At 41.5% G+C, this 16,784-nt stretch overlaps 1 protein-coding gene across 1 annotated transcript in view; it reads right to left on the bottom strand.

Annotated features, from left to right (window-relative positions):
• The window catches only part of CYB5B (cytochrome b5 type B), a 272,462-nt gene that overhangs the window by 41,639 nt on the left and 214,039 nt on the right, over nucleotides 1-16,784 (bottom strand). The window lies entirely within an intron of this gene.

The raw sequence follows: 16,784 nt of genomic DNA, 5'->3' as shown, positions 1-16,784 counted from the left end.
CAAATATATATATTTAAAAATCAAGATTGTTTTATTAAAAAAAATCAATCACAGACTTTGTAGTCTACTGACCCCAGCAGGCCAACGTCCCTGTGATGGCTGCAGTTCCTAATGGGTCGCAAATTGCAAGCTAACTTATTAATATTCATGAGGCAGGTCTATTTGTGAGCCCATTAGGAATTTTTTTCTGAAGTTTGTACGTTTTCTTACATTAATGATTACGGTTTCCAAATTGCGATTCCGTAAAAATCGCAATTCCTATTTTTGTGCATATGGCTCCTAGTTCTAAAGTTTCAGGATAATGCTGTTCACATCAAAATCATCAAATTGTTATCTGTTTTTCATTGCTGTCCCTTTAAGCAAGGCTAGACATTTGCAGTTGAACATTTCACTCTTAATCAAAGTTTAATGTATGCTAGGCATACACTGATGCTAATTATGATCTCATCACCAGTCCGGCAGTATATGAATATATTATGAAAAGTAAACTTAGACATGGTAAAAAAAAAAATCAAGTTTGGCGTTGTCAATGAATGGAACCAAGCAGAGGGGTTTCCTGGGGCAAGCAACTGCAGTTTGACTAGAGATTCGTATTGCCCAACAGTGTTTGGCATGATTAGGAGAATAGACTGACTAGCATTTAAAATGTTAGAGTTAGTATGGAGCAGGTTGGCAGGCAAGAATATTGCTGACTGACTGGTTCTTTGGGATTCCTCAATTTCCATTGTAGAAGCGATTGGGTGCTGTAGACCGCAGAGCCTAAATTATATGTATAAGTATAGTACTACAGCTGGAACAGTTTAAGGCTCCGGATTACTCCAGTAGAAGAGTATTGCTGCTGAAAGGAAAAGTAACATTTTTTTTTATCCCCCGAGGAGTTGAAATAGATATTGCAATAAATTCTCTGGAGAGAAAGGGTAATCAATTCACCACCAGAGAGCAGCCAAAAAAACAAGCTCACTAGCACTTATTTGTTACTAAGGTATCACAGTGGAAGAAGATATTGCCTGGAATTCTGGATTTGCTTAACTTGTGATGTGAGAATGTACATTTATTGGACCTCTAGATGACTTATATAAGCATTGCAGCCTGACCAGGCACTGATGTGCTTTGAAGAAGCTTTTTCTCTCACTGAGTATACAGTAAACCCCATCAGAAAACAAGCAATGGCAAAGTCAATAGGTTTCACATACACAAGAGCTATTGAGTTTGTCAATGTTTTTTTAGCCACGTTGAACAGCAGTGGGGTTGCTGTGCAGCATGGCTGAAAGTTAAGAAAAAAAGCGTTATGATGCAATCAGTGCAGAGAGGATTGGAAGGGTGGCAGAGGTCAAGCCCCAACATGGAGAAGAATAAGAGGGTGGGAGAGGCCACCAATAACAAGGAGTGGGACAGGAGGGTGAGAGAGGGCAAGCAATAAAATGGAGTGGAAAGGAGTGCGGGGGAGGGGGCAAGCAATGACTTGGAGTGATACAGGAGAGTGGGATGGGGCTAGCAATAACAGTGCGGGAGGGATAGAAAGAAGGGAATAATTCTTATGGAGTGCTACAACTAAAAGAAAAACGTTGACAAGGCCCAAAAGTGCAAACAGCGGAAGGGTACAAGCTGGGCAAGGAAGCAGTACATCGTCCAGGGAAGGTACAAACACATGAAGAGGAAGTGAAGCTGACATATGCTGACCAAAGAGAAGCAAGGAAATGGAATACGAGTAACGTTGAAGTGAACCAATGGTAAGCAATGGGAGGGCTCCAAGTGCCCTCTAACCTAACAAAATGTCTTGCAAGCAACAGCGCATGCGCCTTCTAAGACATGACCTAAAAACGAATTCACATCCCATGCTCGACTAAAAGGCAACTTATTTTGAACACTAGACAAACGGAAAGGAAGGTAAATCAAGGCTCACCCCCAAGCGTACATGTTGAAGCAATCTTACAAGACCAGCCTGGACTGTCGATAACCAGATTCTATGGTGTGGAGACGGCAAACATTTGAGGAGCTTAAAATATCAGCAGTAGGAGCGCTGGAAGTGTATAGAACACTGTAGTGACTGAAACCTATCATTTTACAGCTCATATAAACTGCGATCCATATTTTCTGACATCAGAGCAAAAGCCATACAATATATTAGTTGAATGCTGGCATCAAAATGCATTATTTATATAGTGTACGGGCAACGAACACACACTGCACTTTGTTGTAACCAAAAGCAAAACATTTCCTTATTGGGGTAGGTGGGTACAACAGAAAACATTCATATACTTGGTATCCGTTTATTCAATAAAACAGCCGACTAATAGGGAGTGTCCTCATGGAGTGCCCCACAATAGGCTATAAAATCCTCCTCACCCCTGCAGACCTGCTGTTGCAGACATTTGCAAAAGGCACTGATCCAAAAGCATAATCTAAGTCACTACATCAGACTGTGGTGTGCTCCACTCGTTGGCCATCAAACACTAGCCTAGCTCATTACAGCGGTGAGTGCAGAGGTCACTATGTCAGCAACCAGATGGAGATAGGATAAGGTGGATGTTGACTCCCTGGGAGGTAGGGGTATGGAGGGGATGGGAGGGGGCAGCAAACGCATGTAATGTAGTATATTTTTTCAGCGCCTAGGACCCTGGCGAAGTGGGAAGCTCATGAGCAGCCTGAAACCTGGTGGAGCGCAGATCAGCAAACTGAAGTTACACAAATGTTAAAGAGGTGCACTGATACCTAGGCGGATGACGACTCATGGCATGCAGGACCGTGCATGAAGATACAGCATGCTTCTTTCTGGGTGAGAGTGTAAGCCTGATGCTACATCGTAAGAAGCAGCACTCCCAAACTGCAGGGACCACAACTCGATCAGGCCTTAGCTCCAGGGAAAACTGGAGTGCTTAATGGAGGCAACCATGTTTGGGAAGTTGTGCACAACATATTAGACAGCAACCCATGGCAAAGCATCACACACAATTAAGCCTCAAATCTCAAATGGTTATCAATAAATAGCCATTTCAATTATTAACAAGTGACCATATCATTTTTAACAAGTGGCCATATCAAGCGTAGGGAAACAAAGATATGCATTTGATTTCATGTATTCTAAATCACCAGCCATTGGAACAAACAACAGAACGTTTGAGCACCTTATATTTCAACTGAGCTAGCTGAAGAACTGCTTTAACCCTAACAGACCAACAACGTATTGAATTGCCAGCTTTTAAAACATGTTACTGTTTCACAAGATCTTCCGTCAAGTGAAGTCAACAAAGAAGCAAAAAAAATCCAAAGTTACTCTATACAGGTTTCTTCTCAAACCCATGCGGCTGTATAAACACTGGACACAAACTTTGAACGCAGTTGCACAGGAGGGACCCCCCCTTTAGGACACAACCACCAGTTAGAGAAAGATTGTTGATACAAACAGGTTTCACAAAGACTTAATTTCATGCGATAAAACATCCTCCTTACTTAATAACAGCTATCTGAGCAGACGTGTCAAATAAAGAAATCCAGAAGGTCAAGCAGCCAGACTATGTATTAATTTCCAGAAATCTTCTCAGAGCACACCAGGCCTTTAAAGACCTACATGGACTTCTGCAGCTCAGAAAATAAAGTTTAGAATATCTTGCAATGTCTTCAAAGCTCAGAATGGAATAAGCCATAAATATGTCCAGTCGCTATTCATCAACTATACCCAGAAGGGAATTCTGAGATCCAGCAACCTGCTTTTTCAGGCCAGATTCAACAAAGTCCCATGGTAGGAGAATAGGCAATCAATGTCATAGCAATCCAGCCCCGGAGCAGTTTGGAAAGAAAGTGGAAAATCGACCCAATTCGGCAACATTTTACCCCAAAAAAACCTTTAAACAAACCAGCTGTTTTATCCAGGCATGAAAACATTGGTACTGCCTCCCACACCCTTCTTAAATTGTACGTGGCCCGCTCTCTGACTAGGGCCAGCACGTAATACAACTGTTGTAAAATACCTCTGGGTGCACGAAATAGACGCAACATACGTGGAGATCTATGTATAGTCCTCTGTAAGGTTATAGCAGGTTCACAGCAAGTAATGTGACTATGTAGAGTGGGCTAGGACTCATGAATGCATAAATATGACTTATGTACGTTTTAAGTCTATCAATCTGCCACCAGAAGTTTCACCTTTTGTGGTCGTGTTGACAGCAGTTCCCCCGCTGAAGGAGGGAGTAAAAGAAAGTTTTGTTGAGCTAAGAAATAAATGTGCTCAATGGCTCCATCTACATAAACCTCTACCCAGCAATATGAACGGGGAAATTCTTACTGTGCGTAGAGGGGACTGGGTGGGTAGAAGCAAGAAAACAATTGTAGGGGATGTAATCACAGTTAACTTTAGAGATATAGGGGCAGCTAGTTATATTTGTAATGCACCTACTAGTGGTCCTGTGACCCAAATCAATCCACTCCCTTTGTCTTATTTTTTTCCGATGTCAACAAGACCGAATCCTCCTTGTTCCATTTTTCAAAGCAATGGAGGATCTGTGTACCCCCCGCAACATACTACCAAACCCTGGCAGCAGCCATTACAGCCCTCTTCTTTTTTCCCACATTACGCTAATTTTCAGCAGCAGCCACCGCATGCTTTATCTTTTCTCCCGCATCAAGTTAATCCCCAATGGCAACAACCTCCCCATTTTTTACCACCTTTATTTCAGCCTGCCCATCAGTGGCAGCAACCTTTTCAGCCCTTACAACCAGTTAAATCCCAGCGGCAACAAATATGGCAGGATCTGCCCCTTTCTCAAGAGCCCCAGTATTCACAATTTGCCCATCCGAACAGGTATGCCGCGTTAGACGCGGTAGATTGACTCAGTTTTACTGATGTTTTGGACTTAAACACTACTATGCCCAATTTAGATATGGAGAGTGTTCCTCCAGTCACCCCTTTACCCGTGTCTCCTGAAGTGCCAATGGTGTCATCGTTAATACCCCTTTTTTATACAGGAAACAGGGACAGCCTTGATGCATGCACTCCTACTGTTACTCCCAGATTAAGCCCGGATCTCAATCCCCGGGAAGGTGGTCCTACCCCAATATGTGTAATTCAGCCAGAGTCGACTATTGTTAGCGATTCTGGTAAACTAGTAGGACTTTCCCTCGTTTCTTGGAATATTGCTGGCCTTGCCAGCAAATTAGGTACACCCTTCTGGACTAGATTTATGGGGGAGGGACTGGACCTGATCCTGTTGCAGGAAACATGGTGTCCGGACCCCATTTATATCGAAGGGTACGCATCTTACTGCCTTAAAGCCACCAAATCTAGCTCGGGTAGGGCTAAGGGGGGCCTCTTGATGCTTTTATCCACTAAGTTGTGTGATTGTACAGTTAAAAGCAGCACGACAGTTGGGACCCATAGTCAAGTCTTAAGGGTGGAGTGCAGGAATGGCATTGATTTAGTTGTAGTAAATTTCTACAACAATATCTTTGATGCTAGTAGAGGAGATATTTTACCGCCCCTGGAAAGGGAAATTATCAAGGCCTTGGGTAAATCCAAAAGAAAGGCTGAGGTTGTTTGGGCAGGGGATTTTAACTTGCAGCCTTGCCATTTGTCTAATGGGAATATTTGCGGTTTTGGAGCAGCTATGAGTAGCCAATGGGGGGGTTTGGGAGTGAGGGAGGATTCTCCTCATTTCCAACATTGCAGTTATGGTTCTATACTAAATAACATGCTAGCTACACTAGATATGACCCTGTTAAACTGTAACATAAACAACCAGGCAATAATGTGTCCTACTTTTACAGGCAGAGATGCAGGTTCATTTATAGATCATATTCTTTTGTCTAGCAGCGGAGACTTTACTGATTTGTATATAAATGAAGAAAGTCTCAGTGACCATAACAGCATTCGTGTTACCCTCTTAGGGCATGGTACTTCGACAGTTTCAGGCGAAAAATGCACAACAGACCTAGTACCTACAAGACCGAAGGGTCTTAGGATTAAATGGACTGGATTTAATTCTAAGGTTAAACAGAAGGAGGTTCTGACTAGTTGCGAGTATCAAATTGGTTTTTGTCTAGATACTGACTGCGACCCTGGCTGTTTGGTAGCTCATTTTGTTTCCATGAACAGTATTATTGATGGTATTTTTACGAAGGCCCCTTCATCTAATAGTGTTCCGAAGCAGGGGTGGTTTGATAAGACCTGTATAGTCGCCCTCCGTGAACTAAAAAAAGCTTTAGGTACCAAACCACGTGATAAGACGGAGGTACAACATTTTAGGGCTAGATATAAAATCGCAATTAATAATAGGAAAAAGGTTTTACAGACCGAGGCGTGGGACAAGCTGAAGGAAGCAGCCGAGACTAAAAACTGCAAACTTTATTGGGAAACAATTAACAGCCCTTTTCTCAATAAAGAAGTTGTTCCAGAACTCACATCTCATGTGGCGTGCAATGATTGGGTTAGTCATTTTTCAAAAATTTTTAATCCAGAAGGGTTAACCCTTGAGTCATTGCCACCCGAGTCTACCTCCTGGCTTCCCCTCCCGCTGGGAATAACATTAGAAGAAAGCCATGAAGCAATTTCTAATAGCAAAGGAGGCAAGGCCCCTGGCCCTGATGGGGTCCCGCTGGATCTATATAAAGACGAACCAGCTTTGTGGGCCCCCATTCTGGTAAGGATATTTAATTGTGCGGCAGAAACTAATTTCCCGCTTACTTGGGGTCAATCGGTTATTATCCCTTTACATAAGAAAGGCAACAAATCAGAGGCTTCTAACTATCGGCCAATTTCATTATTGGATTCCTCTGTAAAGGTAATGAGTAGGATTTTGCTCAAGAGGCTGGAAGACTGGGCAACTGATTTTAATATTTTAACTAGAGTCCAGTATGGCTTCCGGAAAGGCATGGGCACATTGGATCAATGTGTCAATCTGGATCTTTTAATCAACAAATTTACTGTGGCTAAAAATGGCAACCTCTTTTTATGTTTCGCTGATTTGAGCAGCGCTTTTGATTTGGTTAACCACGCTATTCTTTGGGAGGTTCTGCTCGATGCAGGGGCTCCGAGGGAAATTGTTCATTTCTTAGCCAGACTTTATGAAAAACTCTCCTGTAAAGTCCGCTATGGCACCCTTGGCGAATGCACCCCGTTTTTTAAAGTGTCCCGGGGCATACGCCAGGGATGTGTTTTGGCCCCGCTTTTATTTTCCCTTTTTATCAACGATGTCGACCGTTTCTTGGTTGACATCCCAGCAGACGCCCCCCTGATTGGTGGTAAACCAGTCCCGCTGTTACTTTACGCGGATGACGCTGTTCTTTTATCCCGAACACAGATTGGCCTACAGCGCCTAATTGATAATTTTATGCAGTTTATTCAAGCTAGGCAGCTCCGTGTGAATAAAACCAAGACATATGTTATGTCATGCGGACGGGCAGCTAAGCAGTCCAAACATACCTTCTTCCTCGATAAGGAAAAGTTGACTCATGTTAAGTCCTTTTGTTATTTAGGAATCACTTACAACAATAGCGGGTCTTGGACCTCGGAATTTGATTCTATTAGATTAAAAATGCTGCGGTCCACTAGCAGTATTTTTCGCTTTGCCTCCAAACTTGGCTCGCGAAGCATTTTAGATATGATGAACATATACAATGTTTGCTGTGTCTCTTCTGCATTGTATGGGGCAGGTGTATGGGGCCACAGCGAGGGTATTTCCCTGCAGAAGGAGCAGAATAAGTTCCTAAGGAGGTTGTTGTGTGTTCCCCCTTCTGCTTCCATACAACTGATTCATGAAGAGGTTGGGGTCGAGTTTATATCTGACTTAGCAGCAGTCCGGCCACTCTTATTGTGGCGTTCTATTTGGGCTAAGCCAGAGACTCGATTTACTCAGGATATTATTCTTGATTGTATAGGCTTGGACCACTCTTTACGCATTCAGTGGTTGAGATACATCCACCATTGGTATCTCCTCCTTTTTAACATCGATGTGTTCCGTGAGCCGGAAGAAGTTGTCTCCATCTCAAAAAAGGAAATTAAGACAACGTTTTTAAACTTCCGAAAGGCAGAGCGAGATAAAGTTTATAGCAATCTAATTACTGTGAAATTTTATAAAAATCTGAACTTGATTTCGGGGTTCCAACCCTATCTTATGTATGTGACCCGTCCCTCCCATCAGTATGTCTTAACGCGTGTCAGATTGGGTATTGCTCACCATCTGGTTGCATTCCCAAACACAAGAGCCAGTCCAGAGATACTCTGTCCGTGCGACAGTATTTCCCGCCAGAGTAGTTGCCATTTTTTACTCTTCTGTAAATTTTTTCATTTTTTTAGACTAAAATACCTTAAACCGATTTTTATTAAGTATAATATTCGTACTACAGAAACTGCACTGACACTTTTATCTTCATTAGAGAATGAGGAAATTTGCTTTTTTCTGGCTACTTTTATTCTGAAGTGTACAGCTGCCAGGAAAAGTATTGTACTATAATATTTTTATATACTTACCTGTCTGTACCTATGTTATACAGCTGCCAGGAATTGTATTATGTTGCCATTATCCCCTACATTCCTGTCTGTATATATATATGCATTTAAGTTTTCTATCAATTGTTGTCATTAAGGTATTATTTTATTGGTTGATGTCCACAGTATAAAATGATTATTTAAATTGTTATGTACAGTTGCCAGGAAAGGCCTATTGAGTAAATCCTACTGTTTTCTTGTCTGTTCATATATGAATGTCTTGCATTTCTAACAGTATGCTGATTTAAAATGGCAAGAGTATTTTTCAATTGTTGCGCCCCAGCCTTTGCACATCTCTCTACTCCCTTTTTATTAAGTGTTAGTATGGTGATTTTAAATCTTTTTAACTATGTATCTTTCTGCTTGTATGATTTGATGTGCAAATCGAATAAAAGCTTTTTGAAATTGAAATTGAAATTGACTTATGTAAGTGCCAAGGGAGGGCGGGACTGGGAGGGGGCGTTTTATTGGAAATGTTTTGAAACTTATAAAAATTAAAGTGGCTACTTATTAAACCGAAATGGCGATTGTGTACTTATTTATTTATATTATTTTGAAAGTTTTATATAGCGCGAACAAGATCTTTGCAGATAGAGCGCTTTATGTACTCTGATGTACACATCAGAAATGTGAAGTTCACAAATGTGCTCACCATGTCATGTTTGCCCTCATTTATTCTGCTAATAAAAAGATTTTCACAAAAAAAAAAAATGTTGTTCGTGGCCACTCTGGAAACAGATGAAGACTGGATAAAACCTCCAAGATGGGGTGAGGGTAGGGAATGCGGCCTGGCCCGGAAGACAGTAGATACGTTGCCCTAGAGGTCCCCACACTGCCTCTGGGGAACCACTGATCTTCTGGTGTAAAAGTGATATACCCCGCTCTCAAAAGAGCATGAGAATCTGCCAGACGGTACAGAGTGACAAAAGTTATCACAATTACTGGACAGGACCGCAATCAGAGAGCACCTCCCATTCTTCAGCAGTGCAGTACTTCAGGAGTCCTAAAAAGGCTGATCACTGGGACTGGCATTCCAGAAACCTAGAACACTGCAGCAGTGGCCATGCTGGTGCAGATGGGACACCTGCCACTCAGGAGGCAGCTAGTGCATGGGTTTCTGAGAACAATAGTCATGCATTGTTGCTAGAAAGTGTGGGAGCAGCTCTAGAAGTGTGGATTGCAAGAACCGATCAGAGCAAACTGTCAGAACGTGTGACTGCAACTGAATCCATCCTTTCTACAATGCAACCATTATTTCAGGACATACAGAAGCAACTGTCTGAACTTAAATAGTGCTAGACAATGCAACAGAAAGCCGAAAACGGAGGACGACGCTGGTTACTTTACAACATATGCACATTGGCTACAAGTAATCTGTGATAAGCTGAAATGTTTCGTAAATGTAACATATGGCTACAACAGTGGCAAAGAAAGAAACACACCTACTTGATTAGACATGTTCATGAGCACTACCGACGCATGTCGAAAAGCTTCCTGTATGATGGGCTGATGGCAAAGGTGAATATATGGAAGGTGATATCTGCGTAGTGGCCCACAGGCAGAGGAACCAGACAGAGGGTTGCTCGCTATCTACACTATACACTATTGTTTTGTTCGCGCTGGCCATGGAGTCGCTAGAGAGTGTCCTCAGAGGCAACGGTCCAGACCTAACAAATACTGAAAATACGTGTTCTCTATATTCTGATGATGGACTGCTTTTCCTGAGGTACCCAGAGTAGAGTACAGAATAATTTATGGGTATTCTGGATGAGATGGAAAAAGAATAGTGAGTCAAATCGGAAAAATCCTGAATATTCCCATTGAGGCAGATAAAGGGCTGGGAGTGAATAGAATTTCCCATAACCTCACTTTGTTGGTAAAGGGACATTTAAGTACCTTGTGGTGCGACATTACCATGATCTGGACAATATGAGTGCTGGAATCTAGAGGGACAACTGCCATGATGATAATATTGTTGAGACTTCAATACTATTTTGAGGCACTGCCAATTAGTTTAGACAGGAAATCCTTTAAGAAACTTCACATTTTACTGGTTTAAGTAATATGGGGCGCAAAATAGAAAAGGATGCCAAAATATAAATACAAAGACTCATTGAGTGAGGGGAAGTGGGGCTCCTTACTTCAAAATATATTCCATAGCAATGCAATTTCCATTATCAAAGAGAAAGTTTTGGGGCAAGAATGACCTGAAAGCGATGTTATACAAGCTGAGCTACCCACTACAACAATGCAGGTAGCAGTCCCGGAAATGTGAAATTGGCTGCCCACCCAAGACTGTTGATATCGACGCTCGGCCATAATATAAATATACAATTTAGTATTTAAGACATATAATACAGACATCACGTCACTGAATGTGAGAGGCAAACTGGGTAACCATATTTTCAAGCCTCGAAAAATCCACTCGCTAACTCACAATTGCGAGTGAGATTTTATCAGGTCGAGCTATTTTCAGCATTTACCTATATGTGCTGGCAAGTTAACGTAAGCTGAAAGGAGCAGGTGTTCTGTTCATTCAAAAAGTGAATGAGCAGTAAAAACAGCTTCAAATCTTGTCTTTGTCGCAACAAATTTGCTGTCTGTTCAAGGACAGGGTAAAATGTCAGATTGTCTTTTTACTAATTGTTTCTGATCTGTCCCTGGAAAATGGTGTTTAATTTTCTTTCTCTTATTACAGTTAGTGCTTTTTGTCAGGTAAGTGATCTGAAAATAATTGTGAAACAAAAGGCTGTAAAATGTCAGTTTTTTTAACACAACGTTTAGACAGCTTGTAAATGAATAGTAGAAGTATTGAAAAAGATATCGGCAATTATGAAAGAACTTTGTTTTGTAATTCAGAAGTGTGATACAAACAAAGATTTACATAGGAGCAACACAAATCGGAACAATACTTGGTGATGTGCAAATGACAAATAATTGCAGAAACTCGATTTCCAGACATTGTCCACAATATAGTTTTAAATCCACGTGAAAAGAAATTCTGTGGCCATTTCAGTGTAAAATCTGCTGGTTGAAAATGACAGTGTACTGCTATTTTATGCTTTAGTTATGCTTTTATTAAAAGTGACATTTTTTAAAAACATGATTTGAGAAACATTCCTGCCCCCACACTGATGACAATGCATTTAATGAACGGAGGCAAGTCAGCGGTCATGTGTATCCTATATGTGGCTAGATTTGTATTATATATGGAGCTAACGTTTAGTCTATTAAATCAAACAAAAAAGTTTTCTGTACAGCCAATGCTCTGGAAACGGAATGGAACTTCAGAAGTAGTAAGAGATTTAATTAATGCAACAAGTAGCCCAATTCTTGTATCACTCATTAGGGCACAGCAGAGAGAGAAAGAGAAAATGAAGAAACAAAAAGGAGGCAAGCTATGCACACACTTAATAAATGTCTAACCATGCACATGTCAGAACTCTTTTTTGCATTATAAAGCTAAGTGGGACGCAGTGACTTTCAGAGCATTGAGGGTACGGCAGGTGCCTATTTTAATAAAGAAGTTTGGTGACCCCAACAATAGTTCCAGTGTAATACGATGAGTCAGATAAGATAGCAAATAATGTTTCACTTACTTTTGAAGGGTTTAAATGTTGACATAATTACATGTAATGGCTCAAGATAACGCTTTTGGGAACTCAAATTGGATATGGGGTCTATCTAAAAAATAAAAAAAGCCCATTGAATGAATTCGAAAATGTTTAAAAACCCAATAGAGAGCAATACAAAATAGTGTGTGTCTGCGTGTGTGTGCGTGTGCACACGTGTGTTCATTTGCTCAGGAGATTTTAGATTTATCCTCTTGATTACAGGAGGAGACTTCCAATTGGTAAAAACTGCACAGCATGAAAGGACCGAACAACGCCCAGGTAGAACATTCAAAATCTCAGTGGAAGGCAAACTATGGCTTTTGTTCTTGGGGCTGTGCAATAGTCGCCGCTTAGCAGTAAGGTATTCTCACCTCTCGGCGGCCCAACTGGCACCTTCCTGAACGGATTACTTATTTACAAATAAAACGCCTAATAAGTGCATTATATGGGATTGTTTAGGACCCGCAAACAGAGTCTGATCATGTTCTTCTTATAGTGACACAGGCCTATTACTCACTAAAGAATTCAAACCCTAATGGGACGTTGTGGCTGACTGAATCTTTCATTGTGGCCCTGATGGTTATTAACAAAATCAAATAGTGGACCAAAAAATACAAAAGAATACAGGAGAGGTTCGCAAGGAATCCAATGGGATGCCCTGAAGGAGATAATTTGGGACTTGTTCATACAACAGGCTATCCACCTTAATGCAATGAGGAATGCGCTCTTACCTAAACTTACACCGGAGTTTCTGAACCTACAGGAGAGGCATTAAACAAACCTGTTAATAAAAATATGTCAATTGGTAAGACATGTTAGGGAACAGATATGCTCCACAGAGAATGACAAAGCTAGCCATATACTTGCAAAGTTGGGTGCACACTTTCACTGTGAAGACAACATGGCCTGTAGACTTCTAGGAAACAGACAATTGGCATGACAAGCATGCAGCTATATAGCATATGTCTTATATGAGAGGGGATAAAACAGTGGGTCAAAGAAGGGGAAACTATGGTAATTCCAGGATTTCTACCAGACACTGTACATGGCAGACCCAACTAACCCACTAGCTTGGTGTGCATATCTGAATTTTGTGTCACTGCCCAGACTCGGTAGATCAGTGGCAGAGAGTCTAGATGAACCAATAACTACAAATGAAGTTTTATGGGCAACAGGAAGCTTGAAGAGGGCTTAGGCCAGTGGCTCTGATGATTTAGCTGCAACGTTCTTGTCCACCCCACGGGGCATTTAAAAAATGTTGCTAGGAGGAGCCTTTTTGCAGACAAAAACCATATGTTTGGTGAGCTATCTTGATGACGCGACCCTTGTGACTCAACTTACAGTTTTTTTCACAGGGATACCTGCTAGTGGTAGTGGACCATTTGACCGTGTGCGATTTCCTACGGAACTAAAATAATTCAGACAACTATCCAGAAAGGCTGATGGATTTTCTGGGGTTTGTAAATGATCCTTACTCCTGTGAAATAAAACCCATTCAGGAGAAGCTGCATCATATGAAAGATTATATGGAGGGAACTGTTACCAGGCTGGAGATCAGAGGCGCAACGATCATTATTGTCGACAAGGTGCTCCTTGAAAAATGGGTCTTTAGCTACTTTCTGAACTGCACAAGTAGCATTGCAAGTATAGAGGGATCTTTTTCCAGATACTCAGTGCATAGAGGGAGGTATTTTAACTCCTAATTTTCATTGTTTTACAATAGCAAATTTCAATTCCGGCTATGTTTTGTCTTTCTTAGTCAAGCTACCCTCCAGAGTGACTTAATATTTCAGGAAAAAAAAAAGGGGGGTGCCCCAATTCTTGCTTCTTTGCTGGTGATCCAGAAGGTTTTGCCGTTGATGTGAACTTCGAGGAGCAGCCAATGAAGATACTTCAATGTGGCAGCAATATGGTTGTACTTTTTCAGTCGTGTGATGAGTTGAGAAGCAGCGTGTAGCACACTCCTCTAAGAAACGAGAGTTAAGAGATTGTGCAATTAAGTGAGAAATTAAGAATGGTTTTTCCTCAATCAGGTGAGGAAAGAAGAATGATCGGAAGTCTATTTCAGAAAGTCAGTATTATACCTCCTGCAGAATTAAGTGGTGGCATCAGGATTTCTTACTTCTACTGGCAATATGTACATAAGTTGCAAGCGCAAATACTTTGGAATTGGCGTATGTGCAAGCTAGTGGAGGGACGGATGCATTCAGTTTCATCTGCAAAAGCCACAGCTGGACAAGAGCTTGTCTGCTGCAGCTTACAATGAATAGAATTTAGTCATGGGCGGATTCAAATTAAGGCAGGTGTCCAGTTCTCTATGAAGGCGTGTCAGGTACTGAACCAGTCGAACTCACAGGAGGGAGTTACTTTTAGCCATCGCTTTCAATCAACAGCATGACAAGTAATAAACAGCTTTTTCATAGGGCCTACTGTACGCATAATGTACTCTGGAAACATGCTAAAGCAATAACCATCATTGTCCGAGCCGTAGTTTTCTCTTGAGTTACCGTCTAAGCCTGGGGTAGAATGATATCTAGGATGATCTAGGCAGATGTATACAAAATTTTAGGAGGCATGGCTCTGTATTCAAAGACAAGACAGCACAGTGGAAAATTATGCATAAAGATGCAGTACAAATAGGAATACATTTATAGGGAGCGTGACTTCTGGAACATGTCTGGACTCTAGCGGTCTGCTAGTTACCTCACAATTGTGTGCACACAAATCACACCGTTCTATTGATCTTCTGAGGGGTTACAGAGAAACAAAATAATCTCTGTACACCGTTGCTCAAAGTGTCACACCAGGATATGCAGTACAAAATGTAAATTGTTGGCGCGATAAAGAGGAGGAACACGCACATATGATTTATTCCATGTGAGCTGGGTGTCACCCTTTAAGTAAAGGGTTGATGTTCATAGAACTAGGTCAATTTCATTTTTCGGCAAGATTGGAACTGAAACTCTATGTTTTAAGAGAGAACGGCTGCATGAAAACATGAGGCAGTGCCTGCTCCAGATCTTTTCAGTGCTGCCCTGAATGGGTGTAAAAGGCAACTATTACTGAACATAATAGGTATATCGGAAGGAAAAGTAATCCCACGAGTTTCTTCCGCTCTAATAAGACCACTGCGTTTCATTTCTCAGACTTGGCAGGGCCAGCTTCATACAGAGCCTGGGATGACGACACAAGGTCCTGAACTGGAATCTGGAGGAGTACAGCGGCCTTATCAAACACAACAATATTAACGTCCTTCGAGCAGAGGGTTACAATTTATTTTCTATAAGAAACGCCTCACTGGAACACAAACTTGGCAAGATTAGATTTGTTGCCTCTTTTACTTCAAGCAGAATAGCAGTCTTGATAATCCTTCTACAGCGGTCAAGCATGAATATGGTCCACAGCCCTAGAAAATGTGCATGTTTGTATGGGATAAAGTGCACTATGCCATGTATTATAAGGACACAGCAAGTCACCAATGCGCCCCTCAAGCATACAGAGCAGCGAGGCTGAAGGCCAGACTCCTTTATAAGGCCACGGAACTCCAAGTTTATTCTTAGAACCTTCAGCAGAGATCACTACATTCCTTATACATGCTGGTGCCACCCTGCTAACAAAAAGTCTACTGAAAGTCACTTCAAAAACAGCTATAGCTCATAATCTGTGCTATGGTGCTCAGAGAATACTGCTTTCGTGTAATGGACAATGGCTGGGCTTCTTTCTTCTAATGACCGAATATCAGAAATACTGTTCAAAAGAGTGAAAAAGTCGCACCGATTCATTCCATGATGGTGCAAACACCAGTTCTACTTCTGCTCCTTGACCCACGCTGCAGCTTTGGCAGGAGGCACTTGACATTTCACACTAATAGGTTATTACAGTTGATCAGTTACGTCATTGCTTATTACAGGAGGCTAGTAATGACACAAGTATATTGCAATAAGAAAACGAGAATCAGATTTGTATACAGGGATTGCAGGCGCCTATATATTATAACCGTGTAATACATGTACTCAACATTTTCACTCTCAGTCTATAGTCAAGATCAGGAGCCTAATAGGCACAGTATAGTTGTGCATTCACAATTAATGCAGGCCAATAAATACTCAACACAAAACGATTTCCTGGCCTCTATATAAAGCCCCATGATTTACTGCTACATGAAAGCTGGTTTATGAAAGTTTACTGTAAGCTTAGCAATAATTAAATAAAAGTCCGTATATTGGCAACTAATAATGGCTTATTGTTCAATTGTTGCAATACACCTTTTTAAAAGGTCACATAACTCGCCCACTGTCTCAACTGACTGGCGCCAGCAGGAAGGTCCATGGGTGGAGCTGGGCACGTTGCAACACAAGGACACACAGATGCTTACAACAAATACAGTAGCTGCCCTTCATTGGCAAATCTGAGATTGAAGCACTTTACAGAGCTCAAAATAAGGACACTATATGTGCGCCATTTTATCTCATTAAACACTACATCAAATTGTCTGGATATGCTCCGGCTTACCAAAAATACAGCAAGTTCACAGGAGATCTTTAGCCTTTTTCTAAGGCAGGCAGTCCGCCGAGGGTTTCTGGAGTCGACAGCTGCAGGGCGACTCGACTTTGGCACAGTTTTCAACGAGGGATACAGACAGGCCGGCAGGATTGGTACCAGGTTAGCGGCTTCTTCTCTCTGCTTCTGCA

Source organism: Lissotriton helveticus, chromosome 12 (assembly GCF_964261635.1).
Source record: "Lissotriton helveticus chromosome 12, aLisHel1.1, whole genome shotgun sequence".
Taxonomy (NCBI): domain Eukaryota; kingdom Metazoa; phylum Chordata; class Amphibia; order Caudata; family Salamandridae; genus Lissotriton; species Lissotriton helveticus.
This window is presented reverse-complemented; position numbering and strand designations above follow the sequence as displayed.